The sequence below is a fragment of the Myotis yumanensis genome, unplaced genomic scaffold, assembly GCF_028538775.1.
Source record: "Myotis yumanensis isolate MYYU_CA2020_CCGP unplaced genomic scaffold, mMyoYum1.0.hap1 SCAF_19, whole genome shotgun sequence".
NCBI lineage: Eukaryota > Metazoa > Chordata > Mammalia > Chiroptera > Vespertilionidae > Myotis > Myotis yumanensis.
In genome coordinates, this window is record NW_027223770.1 from 8,120,713 (window position 1) to 8,131,895 (window position 11,183).

At 55.4% G+C, this 11,183-nt stretch overlaps 1 long non-coding RNA gene across 1 annotated transcript; it reads right to left on the reverse strand.

The window, feature by feature from the left end:
* Positions 1-8,793: 8,793 nt before the first annotated feature.
* LOC138997811 (uncharacterized) lies at positions 8,794-10,891 on the reverse strand. The gene is made up of 3 exons (XR_011469024.1): positions 10,082-10,891; positions 9,494-9,596; positions 8,794-9,395 (listed from the first exon to the last, which is right to left on the reverse strand). It is a non-coding gene; the product is annotated as an uncharacterized lncRNA (long non-coding RNA).
* Positions 10,892-11,183: the final 292 nt, after the last annotated feature.

The window sequence follows — 11,183 nt, forward strand, 5'->3', positions numbered from 1 at the left end:
TCCACTATTGGAGCTGAAAGGCGAACAGCAGTGAACCGAGGCGGAGTAAATTAAGGCCAACGGGCTCTTGATCCGATTCACCCCTTATGATTCTAATTATACGCCATCTCCAGCCAGTGTGTTTCTCCCTGTGCCAGGCACCCCACGAGCCTTATCTGTCATCCTGTCCATAATCCTACAAGGTGGGTGTTCGCAGCTTCATCTTCTCAGATAAAGTCATCGAGGCTGAGGAACAACCTCTTCAGGACTGACTTTCCTTCCCATTAAAAGGCCTGAACGCTTTGTTGTGGGTTAAGAGGAGCAAGTTTTCTCAGCTTTACACATGGACCACAGAGAGGAAGAGCGGCGATTTCCCGACATCTGGTGGCCCTCTGTCAGTGTGCGTTAAGTGTTCGACAAGAATATCTTATTTAATCCTTTAATCCTCTCTGCAATCCTCGACGGGAGGCCCCAGGATGTCCATTTTGCAGAAGAGGAAACTGAGGCTCAGAAAACGGAGTGACTTCCCCGTGGCCACCCACGTCTGCCTGTCTAGGCTCGGAACCGTGACGGCCAAATGCCCTTCACCAGGGTCCAGCCACTGAGCCGCAGTGAAAGTGTGCTTTGCCGTTGAGAATCCTCACACCCTCCCACAAGCCTCGGTATCGGGTTGTTTTACACCGAGAGCCGCTCAAAGCATCACGGTCCCTTTTCCTCCATGTCAGTGCAATGAGACGTCAGCTAGTGCCTGGGCCAGGAGGTGTTGCAGTATCGGCATCTACAGAAATGTTCACTGATGAACAAAATAGATCCAGAGACATGGAAGCATGGAACAGACTGAGGAATCTCAGAGGGAAGGTGGGGGTAGGAGGGGTGGGAAGAGATCAACCAAAGAACTTGTAAGCATATCTGCATAACCCATATGGACACAGACAATAGGGTGGTGAAGGCCTGGGGCAGGAGATGTGGACGGGCTAGAAGGGGGTCAATGGAGGGAAAAGGAGGACATAGGTAATACTTTCAACAATAAAGATTTAATTAAAAAAATAAAGAAAAGTTCATTGAGTGGCCGAGGGAATGTATTCTTCCAGGTAACTGTCCAGGGCCACTGAGATGTAGAAAGTGGGCTGTGGTTGGTGGGCGTGCCCACCAGTCTGACGCCCTGGCCACCCACCTCCAAGCAGATGGTAATGACTTTCTCAGCCAGAATGTGGCCACAGAGATGAAAGGCTCTATTTAAGATTTCCCAACCCTTAAGCAAGCCACCTCGATGCTCGGGCCACCCTTTGAACTGCCTTCATAATCTAGCGGGAGAGGAACTATAAGTCAGCTCCGAGTCAGACTGCCCCCCATTAATGCTTAATCACCTCCCGGGGCCCTCTCGATATATTGCATCCCCTCATGGTGCGCTTTCTTTTCAGGGGTGTGAAAAGGGAAATAAGGCTTTGATATAATAAACAGAGACTAATATTCCTGGGAAGAGAGGATGTTGTGACCGCGATCCACGCGGGCTGTGCAAATATCTCCCCTCATTGGGACGTGAATGGTGGCAGGTAAATGACTGAGGTCTCACAGGACATGATGGGTCGACACATTTCCCCTCATTGTCTCTTCATATAAATCGAGGCATGGCTGCTTTATGAGCGAAGGGGGCGGGGGCTGGTGGGAAGCTGAGCCGGGACAGCCTACAGCTGCATTGTCATAAAACAGTGCCTAGATATCGCCAGGTGTTCCAACCGACACCCTTGCTTGTGGGCTTTGAGCTGCTGAAGACCTTTTACAACCTCCGCTTCGTTCGCTGCCCCTTTCCAGGAATACAGCGGGAGCGGGTGTCTCTTTCCAAAGAGACGGGTCCAACCTCTTCCCAGAGACGTGAACGGGGTGATCTGCAGCCGAGATTTTGGGGGTTTGTCTCACTCAATTCTCAGGTTCAAGGATGCACACTGCATGTGTGCGCGCGTGTGTGTGTGCACGCGAGCCGAATCTGTTCTTCAAAACTAGGATCAAAGCAAATGTCCAGGGCAACAACGGGGTGTGTGTGTGTGTGTGTGTGTGTGTGTGTGTGTAGGTAACTATTAGTTATGGAGCCCTCACTAGGCTGCAGCTGCCTGGCACTTCCTGTGGCCACTTAACCATCTCCCGAATCCACTGAGGTGAGTCCTGAAGTTATCTTGATTTTAGCCGTGAAGAAACGGAGGCTCAGGGAGTGGGTCAACCTACCAAGGCCACACAGTCTGAAACTGTCAGTGCGGGGACTGGGACCCAGATCTGTGGACTGGGAACCGCAGGACGCTGTTCATCGGTGACGTGCCAGTCGCCTTCCTGTGCCATGGGTGACTTCATATAATTCGTATCGCACCTTTCCTCTGCCATCAGGCCCACGTGACAGCTGAGGAAGTGGAGGCTCAGAGGGAGTACGTAATTCATTAGGGGCAGCGACAGGCATAGGTCCTTTGTTGCTTTTTTCTTCTTCCCAGAAAGCCTGTCATGTAGGCCTTGCCCTCAGGATGTCCCTCTGACCCATGGCCGTGGATTTCAGTTACCCGGATGCTGGAAACATGCTCTGTGGGTGAGCACAGAGGGTACAATCCCCTTGCTATGGGTTGAACTGTGTCCTCCCCCTCCCCCCACTCCCCTCAAATTCACACATGGAAGTCCTAACTCCTGAGACTTCAGAATGTGACTTTATTTGGAGACAGGCCTTTGCGGTGACAATGACGTTAGAATGAGGTCATTTGGGTGGCCCCAATTCAATAGGACTGGTGTCTTTATAAAAGGGAGGAATTTGGATACGGATATGCCACAGGGAGAACTCCATGATGACAGAGATCAGGGCGCGGTGTCTCCAAGGCAAAGGACGCCCCAGAGTGCCCGCAAGCTTCTAGAAGCTGGGAGAGGGGCATGGAACCAACCTTGGAAGGAGCCAACCCTGCCCACACCTCGGCTTCAGAGCAGCCTCTAAAACTGTGAGATCAGGGACTTCTGCTGTTTGAGCCACTCGGTGCCTGCAGATGGTCATAGCAGCGCAAGGATAACAGCACAGCCTTGGAGGGAAGGGAGGCTGAGGATGGCCCTGAGGAGACACGTATTCCACACGCGACTGGTCCTCACTGCAGGCGGCACCTTCTGCAGCGGCCACATCTGTGCCTCCGGTGGCCACGGGCAGTTCAGAGTGGCTCGTTTCAAACCGCCCCTCCCTGGAGCAAGCCGGAGGACGCGCCTGATTAGAGTCAGGATTCTCCCCACTTGAAAAGAGCGGCTTGAATTTTTACTAGCGCATCTGGGAGCAGACGCCATGCAAGATGCTTACCAGCAGCCATGTGCACATGGAAAGCATCACGGAGGCGCGCATATATATCTGCTCATTTCTAGTCACAGGTTAAATATCAATTACAGATCTCGGCCAGCGGTTGCACCAAATGAATCACAATAGCTAACATTTATGGGTCACTGGCCTGGTACTTTCCCAGTATTATCTCATTCAAACCCTCGCAACAATTCTACGAGGGACACAATTATGATCCCCTTTTTACATGTGGGAAAACGGACTCTTTAAAAAATTAGAGTTGGACTAGTTGGACTAGGGATGTCAGGCACTTGCCCGTTTGGGCAGGCTCTTCCTGGTGTCATGAAACGGTGGCCGGCAACATGAGGCTTTCCATTCTTAAAACTACGGCTTTCTTACTTATCTAAGGCCAGAGGTCTTCTCTCCCCATTGTGTCTGGCCAAAGTCCCACAATAACTTCTGGTTGGATAGAATTTGAACACATGACTACTGTTGAACCAATCGTGGTGGCAGGGGATGGAATGTGCTAATTGGCCATCTACTGGGGAATGAGAGTGAGGAGGGGTTGATTCCCAGGGAGAATCGGGGTGCTGTAACTGGAGGAGAAAATGGACGCTGTCCACTGTGACAACTTGCGCTATGGAAAAAGGCCCCTTGTGTTTCTCAGAAGGACCGCTCATCCTGCTTCACTAAACCCAGGTCTGTGTGGTTTTAGATTAACCAGGACATTGTGTCAGTCTAGACCAGGCCTTACAGGAATTTCCCTCACGTCCTGTCCTCTCCAGTTTCCATGGTTGGAAGTCGGAAGCACCCATCTATTTCTGATGCTTTAAAGAACCAACCTTTGAAATTAAAGCCAGGGCCTGAACTTTTGCAATGAAAGCCTTAAAACTCCTTTCCTTGGCCAAACCTGGAAGGTGGGGATAGTCGGGGCTGGATTCAGCTCAAGGCTCTGTATCAGTTATCAACCGCCACAATCATGCTGCGTAACAAATACCCACCAACATCACGGGCTACCCCAACGTTTATTTTTGCTAATGAGACTATGGGTTAGCTGTGTGCATCTGCCAACTGGGGCTTACTTAGGTGCTTGTGATCACCTGCAGGTCAGCTGCAGCCATCTGGCGGCTTTTCTGATCTTGGCTGGGCTTTCTTACTTATCTCTAAGCCTTTGGCTGGGAAGACCAGGCCGACTCAGCTCTGTGTCACCCTCCAGCAGCCTAGCCCAGCTGTAAACGGAGAAAAGGAAGGATGAGAGAGTAGAAATGCACAATGTGTCAAGTTGGTTACTGTCCCATGGCCAAAGCAAGACACAGGGGCCAAGTTCAGAGTCACATGGGAGGGGCTCCTCAAGGATGTGGGCATAAGGTAAAATGACGTACATGGTATCGTTCCTTTTGTTTGTTTGTTAATCCTCACCCGGGGATATTTTTCCACTGATTTTCAGAGAGAGTGGAAGAGAGGGGGAAAGATAGAGAGAAATATCGATGTGAGAGAAACACATTGATTGGTTGCCCCCTGCACGCACCCCAACCAGGGCGCGGGCCGGGGAGGAGCTTGCAACCGGGGTATGTGCCCTTGACTGGAATCGAACCCCAGATCCTTAGGTCCACAGGCCAACACTCTGTCCACTGAGCCAAACTGACTAGGGCATGATACCATTGTTATTTCCCCTCACACCACCACCTGAGGCTGGTATTCCTCTGAGACCCACTGTACAGATTGAGACACTAAGGCTGAGATGGGTGAAGAGATTTGCTCAGTTTCCACTACCAGGAAGTGACAAGGTCTGGATTTTAACTCGTGGCAATGTCTGGGGGCTGCACCCCCACCCCCAGCTTCCTCCCGAAGCCATTTCCACCCCCCGTTCTTTGCTCTCTGCATAGCTCCTGACCACAGGTTGGGTCTAGACCTGCTCTAAACATAATATAATACAAGCAATAGAATACAAGAAAGTCCTTCTCTACAAGCCCCCGAGAGAGAAGCAGGGAGGCTCCTGCGAGGGCTCCTTTAAGCTGACTTTCCTCTGAGCTCCAGAAACTGCCCCTCCCACTGGAGCCCAGGTGCCCTCCCTGGCCCTGGGAGCCTCTGCCCAGGGGAACCGGGAGGCCAGGGGCCGGGCGGCAGGCCAGCGAGATCAGCTAGAAACAGCTCTTTCTTTTCTGCCGGTGACGGGTCCACACCCTGGGTGCATACATTCTTTCTTTTATTTTTATTATTATTACAGCTCAGGGTCTAGCTTGGGCCATAAATGGATTTAAGAGGCTGCTAGAGTATAGAATTTAATATAGTTGGCACCATTAAATAGTGGCATAGTGAACCCACTTGGGGAAATCCGGACCCCTCCCTCCCCACCGCCCCTCTTCCTCACCCCTCTCACCTCCCTCCTGATCCCAAGGCTTCCTGGAAAAGGTCTGGTGGGCCCGTCCTCACTGGGGGGCGGGGGTGGGGGAGGGCTCTAGAGCAGGAGGAAGAAGGCCAGGGAGGACACACCTTTCCCGGGTGTCTGCAGCCCTGGGGGAGAGGGCACTGGGCAAATGACCAATTAGGGACACTTGGGAGGTGGGACAGACCTTTCTAGATAAGCGTGGTTTTTATCAGCCTGTAAAAATACCGCTTTCACTTATCTGCCCTCTCCTTCTCCAGGCTCCTGGGAACAGATGGAGGGGGACAAAAGCATGGCCCAGAGGGCAAGGGAGGGATGGCGGGGGGGGGGGGGGGGGGCGGCGGGGGGCACCTGGGGCAGGGACAGAGGAAGCAGTTCAGGCTTCGAGGCTCCCAAAGTCCAAAACCTGCCGCAGGGTTTTGTTCTCTCCAAACCCATCACCATTCAGACTTTTGCTCTGAGTTCTTCGGCGTCGTGCCTTTCATTGGCTCCACCTCTTGGGCTCTGAGTCCATCTGTTATCATACCTTTATGTTTTACTCAACAAATATTTATCTATGCTGACTATGTGAAAGGGACGAACGCCGTGTTTGGCTCAGTGGATAGAGCGTCGGCCCATGGGTGGACCGAAAGGTCTCAGGTTCTATTCTGGTCAAGGGCACGTACCTCGGTTGCAGGCTCGACCCTGGCCCCAGCCGGGGCCTGTGCAGGAGGCAACCAATCAATGTGTCTCTTTCACATCGATGTTTCTCTGTCTCTCTACCTCCCTTCCATTCTCTCTAAAGGTCAATGGAAAAAGCATTTGGGGGCTGGACTTGGCCAGTGGGCGGGAGGGTGGTGAGGGCTGTGGAGTGGGGGGCGGGGGGAGTGTGCAGCAATCGTGCAGTGTGGTCTGCATGGGGCAGAAGATGGGGTTCCACTCCCGGTTCTGTTCTAAAGTCTTGGGGGACTTGGACGGTTCCCTTCCCTGTCTGTCTCTGTGCCTCTAGACCTCAGTTTCCCTGTGTGTGAAATTAAAGAGTTGGACTAGTTGAACTAGTTGTTGAGGCTCGCTCGGGTCCTGCCCTCTGGGATGGGCCTGTGTCAAAGTCCAGGCGTGACAGGTGGCGAGGGGACGGGTTCTGGAGACGGGCTTCTCCCTCGACAGCTGCAAAAACCCACACGTCCTTCTACCTCCTGAACCGGTGACTCCCAGCCTGGGTGGGGCTGTTGAATGGAGGGGCTCTCTCCAGGGGAACCTCACCGTGCCATTGGTGAGTAATTTCCAGCCGAGTGCGTCCGTGGGCCAGGCTGCAGGAGAGGAGCTGTGAGGGTCCAAGGGGCCCGTGGACCCCCTGACTGAATGCAGATCACCCAGGAGCGCTTGTGAACGTGACCGTGCAGAGGAGCATGTGTGTGCGTGCAGGCACACATGGCTCGTGCGTGTGACTCACGGTGAGTGAGGCTTTCTGTGCGTGACTGTGGGCAGCGTGGCTGCTTGTGATGGTGTGTGACTGAGTGAATGCCTGCATATGGGCAGGCGCGAGCCTGTGGGCGGCTGTGTGACCGCGGTGTGTGTGTCTGACTCAGTGTGGCAGGTGGGTGTGTGTCTGTGTGACAATGAGTATGGGAGTGTGTGTGCGTGTGTGTGTGTGTGTGTGTGTGTGAGACAGTCAGTGAGTGTGTGTACGTGCATGTGTGGTGGTGAGTATGGCCAGTGCCATGTGCCACAAAATGAGCACACTTACATATGTGGGGGGTGGCCCTGATTGCGTGTGAGACAGGATCGTGCATGGCTGTGCATGGCTGTGCAGGGCTGTGCGTGGCTGTGCATGGCTGTGCAGGGCTGTGCATGGCTGTGCAGGGCTGTGCATGGCTGTGTGTGCCAAGAGTGACCCCCTAGTGGTTGGGTCTGGGACACCCTGCTGCTTGACCCCTGGGGGACAGAGGCTGTGACAGTGGTGTCAGCAAGGGCCCAGGACACAGGGCGCAGGCCGGCCAGCTGCCTCCCAGCTACCAGGGCACAGGAGGCCGGAATCAGAGCCCGGCTGCTCCCAGGTGGGGCTGGTGGGGGATGGACTCGGTGGCCCAGTGAGAGCTGCTCCCCCTGGCCTCCCCCTGGTGTCTACACAGCCCGCCAGGCCCATGGACTTGGGGACAAGGCCAGAGGCTGTCTGGGGACGAGGACTGCAGCACCTGATTGCTTGGGACCCGGAGTCCACCTGTCCTGGGGCAGATGTGCACGCACGGGGCGCTGGGCAGTGGCTGGGTGTGCCTGCGTATTCACCCCCCGCCCCCCCCGCCTCCACACTCTGCCTCCTGTCAAGTGTGGCCGGGGCCCTTTTCTTTTTCTCAATTTTATTTTGCACGGGTTTCGGGTGTACAGCTTAGTGGTGAGGCAGTCATACATGTTACACAGTGATCCCCTGATATTTCCAGTCCCCACCTGGCACCCTCCGTACACGGCTATGGCCATATTATTGACCACATGCCCCCGGTTTTACTGATGCTTCCAGACTGTCAGGGTGTGGGGCTTCCCCCGAGGGCTGGGGGCGGGGAGGGAGGGGGTTTCTTTTATGACACTGTCTCCTCCACTCCCAGGCACCTTTTGCCCAGTTCCCAGGAAGTGACTGTGGAATTTGTTTCCAAAAATAGAGCCCAGTGGCCTGGGAGCCTGTAGACAGCCCCCGTGGCCTCCCGTCTGTGCGGCACGACTCCGGCTGCCCTCCTGGAGGCCGGGCCGCGGGTGCCCGCGTGGAGCTGTCGGTGAAATAATAATCATAAAAGCGGCTAATAAAAGCAGAGGGGAGTTGAACACGGGGTTAGGAGCCCAGGGCACCGTCTGACCTGTGGTGATGTTTGGGTGGTGGCTGCCCTGACGCACACGGGCATTCCGCAGCCCGACACGGACCCACACAGGCCCGAGCCACACACGCGGGCTCGTATGTACAGCGCAGACTCGCAGATGTTTTTGCACAAGGAGGCACACGGGAAAATCCATAGCTATTTTAAATGCCCACTCTCCAGGAAGGACACACAATGATATGCACACGAACTCCCACACGGCACAGGGGCACCCCAAGTCCCTGCTCAGAGGACACACTGGCACCATAGAGACTGGAGGACAGTGTGAACTTAAAAATATGTTTTATTCATTTCAGAGAGGAAGGGAGAGGGGGATGGAAACATCAATGATGAGAGAGAATCATTGATCAGCTGCCTCCTACACGCCCCACACTGGGTATCAAGCCCGCAACCTGGACATGTGCCCTGACCGGGAATTGAACTGTGACCTCCTAGTTCATAGGTGGAAGCTCAACCACTGAGCAACGCCCACCGGGCGACAGAGTCATATTGAGCCATACAGAAGGAGTCACACAGCCACCTCTCTGCCTCTCGCGGTGCTGAGCAGGACCTGGAGCTGAGTCTCAGGGTGGAGACTGGGGATGGGGATGGGGATTGCGTGGTCCTGAGCGTGGATTGGGTGCTGTGGGTCAGGCTCCACTGCTGGGCCTCGCACTCACCAGGGCGCACGAGGAAATCAATCGGGCCCTTGGCAGAGCTATTGGTGAGCTGGAGCCAGAAGAAAGCCCCAAAACAGAATCTGGTGTCCTGGCTGGTGTTCTGGGGGAGAAGGTGTGGCGGCCCCTGGTGAGCCTGGAGATGGGGCAGCCTCAGAGGAAGCACATTTCTGCACGGGTGGGGGTGGGGGTGCGGGTGGGAGTCGGGAACAATCAACCCCTGGAAGACCAGCACTGGCTGGTCCCTGGTAGAGGAAACGGAAGAGAGGAAGTTAAAGAGCGGGGACCCCTGGAGCCTCCCTTTGGGACCCTACTCCCAGGTTTGGATCTCAGAGTCCCTCACCTTCCCTTCTTAACCTGGACGGTGGCAGCCAGCACCGCACCAGGAGCCAGCGTGGGAGAGGTGTGCCCTGCTGCTGTGACAAACAAGCAACAGGAAGAAGAATCTGGAAGAGGAACAACAAGAGAACGTGACTGCGAGTCCTCAGGCCTGGCGCCAGGCACAGGTCCCTCTGGGTCCCAAGCCTGGAGCCTCTACGGGCTCTGGGACCGCCCAGAGGCCCACCCCTGGGACCTTGAGGCAGCCCGACTCCACCGGCTCAGGAAGCGCATCACATGAAGACCGGCTGGAGGGCCGCGCCTGGCCTGCTCCCTCCACCCTGAGAACGCTGAGTCTGGGAACTGCGCCCAGGACCCTGCAGGCAGTCCATCCCAGTGAGGCCGCCACACCTCCCAGCCTGCAGGCTGCCCATCCCAGTGACCTCCCAGCGTTGACCTCCGCAGGCTGAGCCCACAGCCACCTGCCCACCCCACTGGGAAGCGCCAGGCTCCCTTTCAGCCTCTACCTGAAGACACAAAGCCTGGGCCCTAGGGGGTGGGGAGAAGCTGGGAGCACTTCCGGCAGAGGCTGTGCGACTAGTCAAGTCCTCACCCTCTCTGAGCCTAATTCATCCAGAGCCACACGAGTGAGAGTGAGCGGCACCAGAATGGTAGCTGTTACTGCACCTCCAATGCCAACTGGTTTTTGAGCCTCAAATGCTCACGTCTCTTTGTGGCTGTGTAGACACGGACAGGGCTCTTCTGAGAATATTAATGCAAGGTACTGGGGAGGGAAGGAGACAGGGGTCTTGAGTTGAGGTGGAGGGAACCTCTGTAGGCTGTGGGCAGGGGCAGGGGCAGCACAGGCCAGCCCAGGGCTTTGGGGGACATGAGGGCCCACTGGAAGCAGAGGGAAGGAGGCTGAATGCTGTCTTTCCTGGCCAGCCTGGAGATGAATGGGGTACAGAGTGAAACTCGGGTAGGACCCCAAAAGAGGAGTCACTCCCATCCCATGGCCAAAGGCCTCTGCAGCACCCAGGCCGGGACCCTTCTTTCTCTGCCCCCTCACTGGCACCCTCAATCCCTGCCACGCTGGTCAGCACGAGCTGGTCAGCACCCTGGTCTTTCTCAGAGCTCGCTGCCTCCAAAATGCCAACTACATTGTCCAGTGTCCGTCCCCCTGTCCTCCTGCGGGTTCAAGAAGAGAGAAGTGCACCCCCCAAATATCCTTTCACTGCTGTTTCTAGTGCATCCTCACGCGGACAGGTTTTCTCTAGAAGGAAATGGAGTGCAATTTATTCTTTCCCGCAATAGACCTTGCAGACATGGATGCCGCCAGCTTCCTTGACCTTTCTCGTTCCCTTTAGGAGAGGTAATTCCAAGCAAGGTCGGACAGACACAGATGGGGGAGCCTGGGGGCGGTTGGGGGTGGGCAGTCCGTGTGAAGAGATGTGGGGACTCCTGCGTCCCAGGTGCCCAGCCCAGGCCCATGCAGCCTCTCTCCCACCCGCGCCCTCCCCCTCCCCCAGGTCAGCGCTCTGAACTCTAGGCAGGTCTTTCCCTCAGGATCTGAACCTCCCTCAGAGATTATACTAATCTCGACTTTCTCCTCCGTTGGAAAAAGAGGGGATTTTTCTGCCCCCGCCTGTGGAACCTACTCCGGGGGGCCTCCGAACAGCCCGCAGCCCCAGGGACAGTGCCTTGCAGGCCTCAGG